We start from the raw sequence: 12,216 nt of genomic DNA on the forward strand, positions 1-12,216 counted from the left end.
TGAGGTTGTTGATATTTCTCCCAGCAGTCTTGATTCCAGTTTGCACTTCAGCCAGCCAGACATTTTGCATGGTGGCTTCCCTGGTGGCTCAGATGGTAAAGCGTCTGTCTACAATGCAGGAGACCTGGGTTCGATCCCTGGATGGGGAAGATCCGCTGGAGAAGGAAATGGCAATCCACTCCAGTACCATTGCCTGGGAAATTCCATGGACAGGAGCCTGGTAGGCTACAGTCCATGGGGTCGCAAAGAGTCGGACACGACTGAGCAACTTCACTTTCACTTTCTCTGCATTTAAGTTAAATAAGCAGGGTGACAATATACAGCCTTGAAGTACTCCTTTCCCAAATTTGAACCAGTCTGTTCCATGCTCGGTTCTAACTGTTGCTTCTTGACCTGCATACAATTTTCTCAGGAGGTAAGTAACATGATCTGATATTCCCATCTCTTTAAGAACTTTCCAGTTTGTTGTGATTCACACAAAGGCTTTAGGGTAGTCAATGAAGCAGATGTTTTTCTGGAATTTTCTTGCTTTTTGTGTGATCCAACAGATGTTGGCAATTTGATCTCTAGTTTCTCTGCCTTTTCTAAATCCAGCGTGAACATCTGGAAGTTCTCAGTTCACATACTGTTGAAGCCTAGCTTGGAGAATTTTGAGCATTACTTTGCTAGTGTGTGAGATGAGTGCGATTGTGGGGTAGTTTGAACATTCTTTCACATTGCCTTTCTTTGGCACTGGAATGAAAACTGACCTCAGTCTTGTGGCCATTGCTAAGTTTTCCAAATTTGCTGGCATATTGAGTGAAGAATTTTAACAACATCTTTTAGAATTTGAAATAGCTCAGCTGGAATTTCATCACCTCTACTAGCTTTGGTCATAGTAATGTTTCCTAAGGCCTGCTTGCCTTCACACTCCAGGAAGTGTGTGTGTGGACTTCACACTCCACACGCTCTAGGTGAGTGATCACACCATCATGCTTATCCAGGTCATTAAGACCTTTTTTGTACAATTCTGTATATTCTTTCCATCTCTTCTTACTCTCTTCTGTTAGATCCTTGCCATTTCTGTGATTTATTGCACCCATCTTTGCAAGAAATGTTCCCTTGGTATCTAATTTTCTTGAAAAGCTCTGTAGTCTTTCCCATTCCATTGTTTTCCTCTGTTTCTCTGCATTGTTCACTTGAGGCTTTCTTATTTCTCCTTACTATTCTTTGGAACTCTGCATTCCCCTTCTTTTTCACTTCTCAGCTATTTGCAAGGCTGAGAGATACCCTTGGTCTATGTTCCACACAACTAAGGGAGCCTAAGAGAAGTTTCAGTGCCCTTGTTGTAAAGTTAGTAATAATATTGATAGTTGTACATTTTTCTATTATGTTACAGAGAATACATATTCTCGTGTTCTATTTTGTGAGTGGGAAGCTGTAGTCATTAAATTTATGAGGAATTTGTGAGGGTTTGTGAGAAAAAGCTTACATTCATGGTAGTACATGAGAGGCAGTATGCATATATGTTCATATTCATCCTGGGTTTTATATATATATATACACACACACACATATATACAAATATGTTTATATAGACATGCATTTAAATACTTAAGACCAAAACAGGGTTAAATTAGGGATTTTTACAAATATTTTCTCAATCCTCACAACTCCCCTGGAAGAGAGTATTGCTTCTTTATTGTAACTTGGTTTATAGTGTTAATTTCTGCAATACAGCGAAGTGATTCAATTATACACATATATATTCTTTTCCATTATGTTTTATCAGAGGATATTGAATATAGTTTCATATGCTATACAATAGGACTTCATTGTTTATCCATTCTTTATATTATACAGTGGTTTGTGTCTGCTAACCCCAAATTCCAGACCCCTCGCTCCCCATCCTCCTCACCCTTGGCAACCACAGTCTGTTCCTTATGTCTGTGAGTCTGTTTTGTAGACGGGTTCATTCGTGTCATATCTGAGATTAGAGTGATATCATATGGTATTTATCTTTGTCTTTCTGACTTAGTGTGGCCATCTCTGTGTCCATCCATGTTGCTGCAAATGGCATTATTTCATCCTCTGTGGCTAAGTAGTATTCCATTGTGTGTGTGTGCGCTCCCATCTTTATCCGTCCCCTGTCGGTGGGCCTTTAGGTTGCTTCCATGTCTTGGATATTATGAATAGCACTGCTATGAATATTACTCCCCTCTTTTACAGGTAGAAAAACCTAGCCTCATAAAAGCTAAAATTACTTGCTCAATATCATTTGGCTCAAAATTGAGAGTCATGAAATCAATCAACCCCTTTTATTTGAAAGCCAAAGCACCTACCACCTCAAAGTGCTGAGTCATCAGGAAGGAGGGGAAATCAATCATGATGCTGCTGGGAGGAGGGGAGGACATGAATCAGTTTTTTAAATGTCAATAGGTAACAGGTCGAGATGTAATGCTTGCTGGCCTCTGTGCTTCCTCATTGCACATGTGGCTGAAGTCCCTTCCCCTGTTCTGCATTCAAAACCTGTCTCCTCCCTGCAACATCTTTGGGGATTTCTCATCAAGGTCACAGGGAACACCTGTCAGCTGTTACCTTCAAAGGGCGCGAATCAATCGACTAACACAAGCTGCCGAGAAAGATTGACTACAAGAGGTTAAAAAGGTCCAGGAGGTAGTTGGCAGCAGTGAGCTGGTTTGGGCCTTTTCCTTCACAGAGGCAGTGGAGTAACTGATGTGTGGGAACAGAGTCTGTGCAGAATAAGGGTGTTTCTTTAAAGACCATGAGCTGAGGTATGGAAGGGGTCATATCCTGAGCTGATCTGACATCAAAGGTGAGTCTGTTGGGCTTCCTCCTAAGAACAGACTTTTGCAGACGGAATGTCAGGCTGGTGAGTTCAGGCCTTTGCAACTCCTTTTCTGAGAACAGCCATGTCACCTCAAGAGTGTGACCGGGTGTCCAGGAATGGAGATTCACTTCTCATTCCGTTGGAAATGGCTTGGCATCGAGGCAGAACTGGAGAGTCGCCTGGCTCTGCAGTGGTGTCTTTGAAGCCAGACTGACCTCAGGTTCAGACTGTAGCTCTGTGCCCCGGGAAGGCTGCCTTACTTCTCTGTTGCTGTTTCCCCATCAATTGCTTCAGTAGGGATCACAATAACTTATATTGCAGTTACTGTGGTTATCAAATGAGGTACTGTAAAAGGATATCCCACAATGTCTGACTCTTAAGAGCTCCCACTGCTGCTGTTTCCCTTCTCAATATCAAGCCTCCAGTGCCTTTGAACAAGTAGCCTTGTCCACCCCATGTCCCTTCTTTTCTGGCTGTGCTAGGCCTTCGTTGCTGGGTGGGCTGCTCTCTAGCTGGGTGTGGGCTTCTCGTTGCAGCGGCTTCTCTTGTTGCGGAGCACCACCTCTAGGGGTCAACTGCTTCAGTATTTGTGCACAAACTTCGTTGCACCGCGGTATGTGGAATGTTCCCGCATCAGGGATCAAACCCATGTCTCCTGCATTGGCAGGCAGATTCTTTGCCACTGAGTCACCAGAGAAGCCCCCTCTTCCTGTTCTTTCGAAGTGTTCCAGGAAGAGGGCTCTGTGTGCCTCAGTGATGCCAAACAGCCCTGTGAGGGAAGGGCTGTTGAGGGAGTGGTGCTCGCGACAGGGGAAGCAGCCAGGACAGGGCCCAGCTGTGCAACCCCGGGAAAGACAGTTCACCTCTCTGGGCCTCTGTTTCCTCAGCTGTGCCCTGGGGGGAGCCATAGCTGCCCTCGGTTTCCATATCACCAGACTGGGGTAATAATACCGGCTGTATCTAATTGTGGGGAGACCTGGCTCTTCCCCAGGGCAGGCATTGGAATGGGAAGACATCTGCCTCAGGATAGGGGTGGGGCAGGGAGTGGAAGAGGGGTGGGCTGTGGGAGAACCCACTGAAAAAACAGGCAGGGAGAGTCCTCTGCAAACCCTGCCATGCTGGACCCAGACTGAGCTATTTCGACCCCTGAAGCAGCTTTGCTGGTGCTTTCATTTTAGATTCGCAGGTGCTGGTGAATCTCAACCCTCTGAGTGCAAAGCCATGGCTGGGAAAGGCTCCACGGGCTACAGCATTAACCTCCCCTACAGAGACCTGGCCTCCGAGGTGATGAGGCGCAGGATCACCATGACCAGGAGGTACTCCTGGGATCTGTGGTGGGGGCTGGGATGGAACACACATGCCAATGCCCACCAAGGGCCAAGGACTGCCTCTAGATTCAGGTTTATGTAAAGGCATCCATCCATTGCAGCAGGGCAGACTTTATGGATGAGAAGACACTGTCACCCATGGTGGGAAGCAGACCTTTGTCACGTGGTCCTTCAGTAGACAATGATAAGGGTACTGGGATGGACTTCAGATCGGTGGCTCTTGACTGAGGGTTGAGGATCACTTTGACAACAACTTTGAAGTTTTGATGTGCCCTCCCAGTATGAAAATGTATGTGGCTGCAAGATTTGGGGACAGTTTGGATTCCTGGAAGCTCTTTCTCTCTCCCAAGTAGATGGTCAGCTCCCTGTAAGGCAAGAACTATTTGTCTCCTTCACCACTCTATGCCTGATGCTCAGGACTCGGCTAGCACACCTTCAGATAGGGGAGACCTCAGCAGGTTGTCTGGCCCACAGAAGAGAGTTTGTCTGCCTTGAAGTAGCTAGCCGCCTGAGCTGCATGTTGGAGTTCTCAAAAAGTCCACCATCTGACGTCTTCCCCGGATGGTATGGTCAGTGGATAAAATACAGGATGCCTAGTTAAATTTGAATTTTAGGTGAACACCAGAAGGAGTTTTTTTGGTCTAAGTTAATCTGTGTGATTTGTGATATACTTTCAGTAAAAGAGGGGAACTCTCAGGTGACTCAGTGGTAAAGAATCCTCCTGCCAATGGAGGAGACACGGGTTTGATTCCTGGGTTAGAAAGATCCCCTGGAGGAGGAAATGGCAACCCACTCCAGTATTCTTGCCTGGGAAATCTCATAGACAGAGGAGCCTGCTGGGCTATATAGTCCATGGGGTCACAAAGAGTTGGATTCAATTGAGCACACACATCAAATACAGTAAAAAATGTTAGTTGTTTATCTGAAATTTACCTGGACAACCTATGTTTTACTTTGCTAAATCTGGCAAGCCTACAATGTCCACAGTAGGCTGTTCTGTCTTCTCTCTGGTCCGAAATCCCCAGATCCAGTAGGATGCCCAAGACATCTCATATATAAAGATTTATAACAAAAACATTACGACTCCAATTTCTATAAAAACTGAGCTCTTTTGAAATTGATGTTTGACTTGACTTGATGCTGTACCTTCACTGTGTGTCAGGAGACTATCCCGATGGGAGATAAAAAGCTGGAGGAAGTCCAGCTCTATTGCCCTGCTTCAGTCACTGGCAGCACATGCTAACAAGTTGCAGTTTGTCTGGGTGGTTTCTGTGATTTTAAAGTTATAGCATCTAGTCTCAACGAATGTAACCCTCAGTAGAGACAAGTGGCCTAACATAAATTTCTGCCAAGAAACGTGGGTTGAAATGATTCTAATTATTCAAATATGAGTAAACAACAATCATCAGAGCTGACACTTTTGAGTTCTATGGATATAGTATGAGCTTTAAAACGGTGATTTTATAAAACCTGAAAAATTTGGCCAAAAGTAAAAAATTTGAAATAGGGACCTCCATCCAGTTTGTTCACAGTGCTTCTTGACTTCAGTGTTTATTGGAATGTAAGATTTTAGTGAATTGATTTTAAAAATCATGTGCAATTTCTTAGTTATCATAGATATGGAAGTGTTAAGGGCTTCCCAGGAGGCTCAGTGGTAAAGAATCCACCTGCCAAGCAGGAGATGCAGGTTCAGTCTCTGGGTTGGGAAGATCCCCTGAAGAAGGAAATGGCAACCCACTCTAGTATCCTTGTCTGGGAAATCCCATGGACAGAGGAGCCTGGTGGGCTATGGTCCCTGGGGTCACAAAGAGTCAGACACGACTGCGCAATACGGCCTATCATGGAGGTGTCACATTTTACTGATGGGGTTACATGGCAAATTTGACGTGACTGATTAGACCATGAGAGTGGGCATTGTCTCCAGGGGGTTGTGGTCACTATGCTTTAACATCCATTCACGAAGAAAGAGGTTTCACAGTTCTGGGGCCTCTTCTGGCTTCCTTCCCTGTTAGCCCCTCCCCCATTACCCACACCCGCTCAGCAACATTAGGGATCAGCTCTGACTGGGAGATGCAGCACTGAGCTTGTGGTCAAGAGAGATCTGAGTCTGGATTCCAGTCCTGTCTTTTACTGGCCGCATGACCTGGGTGAATCACCTGTCTCAGCTTCCTCAGCAAAAAAAGCTAGTAGGGGTGAGCTGCCACTGAGAATCTGAATGGAGTTAGTTTCTAGTTAATTTCCAAGTCCTAGACCATAGCAGGTACTCCGGGAAATGTTAAATCTGAATCTTGAATCACTTGACTGGCTAGTCCTATTCCCTTGACAGCAGGGTTTGCCCAGCCCTGAGTAGAATGGAGATGCATGGCACATTCTAGCAAAAGGGGAGGAGAACCCAGCAGACTGGGTGTGGGGCGGGGAAGGGGTATATACAAGGTGGGGTGGGGTCTAGGCAGAAAGAAGAGCTGAAGTGAGCTAGGCTGAACTGGCCAGAGAATGAAAGTGGAAGTCATTCAGTCGTGTCCGACTCTTTGAGACCTCATGGACTGTAGCCTGCCAGGCTCCTCCTTCCATGGACTTCTCCAGGAGTTGGTTGCCATTTCCTCCTCCAGGGGATCTTCCCAACCCAGGGACTGAACTCAGGTGGCCAGATGCAAATAAAATCTTGAGAGAGAGAGAGAGCCTACTACCCTAGAGAAACTACAGAGAGCTGGCTGGTAGGGGTGAACCCCAGCTACGTTGGTTCCGTGGGACCAGAGGAGATGGTTCAATTCTCTCTGAGAAGAAATGACACGCAAAGTGTAAATAGAGAGTATGTCATTTTAGGTAAGGCAAGATGTCATCTAAAATGCTGAATGTTCTCTTTAGGGGCTGAGATCTGGGTGTTCTTTTTTCCTTCTTTTTAAAAATCCCGGTTTTATTTAAATGACATTCAGTGTGCCTTTCCTCCCAGAGAAGAAAGATTTACCAAGCAAAGTGATGACGCTGGGGAAATACCTTCAGATGTGGAATCCAGACAAGCCCTTCCGAGTGCAGCTAGCCCCAAAGTACCCCCAGCCCCACCTCCCTCTCCAGCTGAAGACTTCCTAAGCACCTAAAACATCGGTCATTTTGAACTGAACTTTGACAGAAAACAGTTTCTGCGAAATCATTGGGGTTGGCTTTGAAGAATGTCTTGGCAAATCTTGATTCTTTCTTTTCTAGTTTTCTTCAACCACCACTGAACACTGTTTACCCTTCCTCGTGCGCTTAATCTTTGGTCTCAAGCCAAGTCTCTGATGTTCATATTCACTAGTCAATTTTTGTTGTGCTAGAGAACAGTTATGGTAGTCAGTTGTGTTTGAATTTTTTAAAAAGCGATATCAGGTCTCCAATGTTTGTTAATAAATTTGGATGAGTGATAAGTCTAGGCCTCTGTGAATTTAAAGAGCTGAGTTCCAGAGAACTCTGAGGGGTTTGGGTTTTCAAAGCTCAGCCTGGGGCACAATAGTTTTATGTTCTTTTGTAGCTGTGTCCTGTCTTCTGGGCTGGGACTGGGCTATATTTCATATTTATGGACAACATATTCTAAATTTGCTTCTCAGAGGTGTAAGTGAACTTCAAACTCTAACAGAAGACACTTACCTGGAAAAGCAGCCAAGTGCAAAGTGACCTTGTTAGGGAGGAGAAGAATACTGCTCAGATCCCATGCTCAAGACACCCCAAATCACCTCTAAGGACTCCCAAGGGCTCTTGTGAAGAGTCTGAAAGCATCAAAGAGGTGATCATCCAAGTCCACATCTGAGAAATGTCCTCAGGTGCTGTTGGGGAGGAGGAAATTTCCTCCTCTATCCCTCTTGAGTTTTGGTGACTGGATTAATAATAAAATTGATGCCAGACAGATGAACAGGAAAAAGAAAAACAAATTTTGATTCATGCGCATGAAGGTGTCATGGAAATGGGACCAAAGCAGGAAGTTTTATAGTTTTTAGACCAAGAAACAATACATTTGTGAGGAGTGGACAGGACAAATAAATTTAGGTTTTGGGTGCTCAATTAAAGAATCTAAACAGAGTTTGGGCTCCGAGTAGTAAATTTGAAAAAAAAACACCATGATTTGTTTATATAGGCTTCTCAGCTTGAATTCTCTCTCTGACCATAAGGATGTCCTTTTATACGAGAGGTTTATTTCCTGCTTTTAGGGTCAGACTGAAAGGAGGGTCAGAGTATTCCTCTTGCACTGGCCCCCTAGATAACTTTAATTCAAGATAATCCATATGCTGTTGAGGCACATTTTGGGGGAAACTGCCCTGGGCCCCAACAAGGCCATCTTTTATTGCATTCACTTCTTTATAGAGCCCCTGTGGGTGTTCTGTCTCCAAGTCCACCCTTGTAAGTGTGCCCATGTCCCCCTCCCCACCTAGTCAGAGGGCTCTGCTATTGATGTGGAAGTCAGCTTCCTCCCCTTGTGTCTGCTGCTGCAGCAGCGTGGGGTGGGGGGAGCATGCCTGGAGCACTTGTCCTTGCCAGCTGGGGACTCAACACACATCACCTCATCCTCAGTAAACATGAGAGAACACACGTAGACACTCCAATAGGGTAGCCTCTAGCCACACGTGGCCACTTAAACATAAATTCATCAAAATTACATAAAATATAAAATTCAGTTCCTTGCACTAGTCATATTTTAGGCGTTCAATAGCTTCATGTGACTGGTGGCTACCATACTGGGTGTTAAGATAGCATGAATATCATTATAGAAATTTCTATTAGCTCTGAAACAGGGATTAAGTGACTTGCCTAAGGTCACACAGCCAGTTAAGAGTAGAATCAAGGAGGGGAAAGGGTGGGAAGGGGTACCCTTTGTGGTAGCTTTATTTCCAGTTTATTCTGAGCAAGTTCCAGGATATTTTTTTCTGTTTGTTTCTTTGTTCAAAAAATATCAAATACCTACTATGTGAGCTGATCCCTGCTCTCAGTTCAGTTCAGTCACTCAGTCGTGTCTGACTCTTTGCAAACCCATGAATTGCAGCACGCCAGGCCTCCCTGTCCATCACCAACTCCCAGAGTTCACTCAGACTCACGTCCATCGAATCGGTGATGCCATCCAGCCATCTCATCCTCTGTCATCCCCTTCTCCTCCTGCCCCCAATCCCTTCCAGCATCAGAGTCTTTTCCAATGAGTCAACTCTTCGCATCAGGTGGCCAAAGTACTGGAGTTTCAGCTTTAGCATCATTCCTTCCAAAGAACACCCAGGACTGATCTCCTTTAGAATGCACTGGTTGGATCTCCTTGCAATCCAAGGGACTCTCAAGAGTCTTCTCCAACACCACAGTTCAAAAGCATCAATTCTTTGGCGCTCAGCTTTCTTCACAGTCCAACTCTCACATCCATACATGACCACTGGGAAAACCATAGCCTTGACAGGACGGACCTTAGTCGGCAAAGTAATGTCTCTGCTTTTTAATATGCTGTCTAGATTGGTCATAACTTTCCTTCCAAGGAGTAAGCATCTTTTAATTTCATGGCTGCAATCACCATCTGCAGTGATTTTGGAACCCAAAAAAATAAAGTCTGGCACTGTTTCCACTGTTTCCCCATCTATTTCCCATGAAGTGATGGGACTGGATGCCATGATCTTCGTTTTCTGAATGTTGAGCTTTAAACCAACTTTTCCACTCTCCTCTTTCACTTTCATCAAGAGGCTCTTTAGTTCTTCTTCACTTTCTGCCATAAGGGTGGTGTCATCTGCATATCTGAGGTTATTGATATTTCTCCCGGCAATCTTGATTCCCGCTTGTGCTTCTTCCAGCCCAGCATTTCTTATGATGTACTCTGCATAGAAGTTACATAAGCAGGGTGACAATATACAGCCTTGACGTACTCCTTTTCCTATTTGGAACCAGTCTGTTGTTCCATGTGCAGTTCTAACTGTTGCTTCCTGACCTGCATATAGGTTTCTCCAGAGGCAGGTCGGGTGCTCTGGTATTCCCATCTCTTTCAGAATTTTCCACAGTTTATTGTGATCCACACAGTCAAAGGCTTTGGCATAGTCAATAAAGCAGAAATAGATGTTTTTCTGTAACTCTCTTGCTTTTTTGATGATTCAGCGGATGTTGGCAATTTGACCTCTGGTTCCTCGGCCTTTTCTAAAACCAGCTTGAACATCTGGAAGTTCACAGTTCACGTATTGCTGAAGCCTGGCTTGGAGAATTGTGAGCATTACTTTGCTAGCGTGTGAGATGAGTGCAGTTGTGCGGTAGTTTGAGCATTCTCCCTCTAGAGACATATTATTGAACAAAATAATACCTGCCTCCATGGAATTTATGTTCCAGTTGGAGAAGACAGAAAAAAGTATTTAAGAATAAATGGAATTATATGTTAGGAGATGATAAATATAATGGAAGAGACATTTAAAAATAATAAGGGCAATTACTACTGGGCATATACTCTGAGACACTCATAATTCAAAAAGATGCATGTATCCCAGTGTTAATTGCAGGACTATTTACAATCACCAGAACCTGGAAGCAACTTCGATGTTCACTGATGGATGAATGAATAACGAAGTTGCGGTACATATACTCAATGGAATGTTCCTCAGCCATAAAAAGGAAAAAATTTGAGTCGGTTCTAATGAGGTGGATGAACCAGAGCCTGTTATATAGAGTGAAGTAAGTCAGGAAGAGAAAGGCAAACATCATATATTAAAGCATATATATGGAATCTAAAAAAATAGTACTGATGAGCCTATTTGCAGGGTAGGAATAGACATGCAGACATAGAAAACAGACTTGTGGACACAGTGGAGGAAGGAGAGGATGGGATGAATTGAGAGAGTAGGATTGAAACATAAACACTGCCATGTGTAAAACAGATAGCTAGTGGGAAGCTGCTGTATAACACAGGAAGCTAAACTCAGTTCCCTGGGACAACCTAGAGGGGTGGGATGGGTGGGGATGGAAGGAAGGTTCCTGGATATATGTATGCCTATGGCTGATTCGCATTGTTGTATGGCAGAAACCAATACAACATTGTAAAGCAATTATTCTCCAATTATAAATTTAAAAATAATAAGAGTAATAATAGAAGTGGCAGGGGAAGCACCAGGTGAGTTGCAATTTTAAATATGGTGGTTTGAGTGTGTGTTAATCACTCAGTCATGTCCTACTCTTTGTGATTCCATGCACTGTAGCCCACTAGGCTCCTCTGTCCATGGAATTTCCAGGCAAGAATACTGGAGTGAGTTGCTATTCCCTTCCCCTGGGGATCTTCCCAACCCAGGGGTCAAACCTGGGTCTCCTGCATTGCAGGTAGATACTTCAAATTTATATCCTCAGCCCAGACTGCTCCTTTTCATAGAGGTGGCATTTAAAACCATGATGCTGGGTAAGATCACCAGAGGAATGAGTAGATAAACCCTAAAGTAAGCCCTGGGGAGGTTGGGACTTTATGATGGTCAATTTCATGTAACTTGACTGGACCAGGGGGTGGCCAGATTAAACCTTTCTGAGTATGTTTGTGAGTGGGTGTTTCTGGATGAGATTAGCATTTGAATTGCTGGATTCACTAAAGTAAATCTCCTTTCCCAAGGAGGGTGAGCATCATACAATCCATTTAGGGCCTGAAAAGGACAAAAAGGTGGAGGAAGGAGGAATTCACCAGTTGTGCTCCCTGCTGGCCTCCCATCGGTCTTCTGCCGCTGCTCTGGGACTTATCCCATTAGTTCCCCTAATTTCCAGGTTTTTGAAAGTGAAAGTGAAGTCGCTCAGTCGTGTCCGACTCTTTGTGACCCCATGGACTGTAGCCTACCAGGCTCCTCCCTCCATGGGATTCTCCAGGCAAGAGTACTGGAGTGGGTTGCCATTTCCTTCTCCAGGGGATCTTCCTGACCCAGGGATCGAACCCGGGTCTCCCGCATTCCAGGCAGACGCTTTAGCCTCTGAGCCACCAGGGAAGCCCTCGGACTGAATTATACCACCAACTTTCCTGGGCAGACTGGGGGACTTCTCTACAATTGCATGAGCCAGTTCCTCATAATAAATCTCTTTTTTTATATATTTATGAGTGAGTGAGTGAGT

This window comes from Capra hircus, chromosome 16 (genome assembly GCF_001704415.2).
Source record: "Capra hircus breed San Clemente chromosome 16, ASM170441v1, whole genome shotgun sequence".
NCBI lineage: Eukaryota > Metazoa > Chordata > Mammalia > Artiodactyla > Bovidae > Capra > Capra hircus.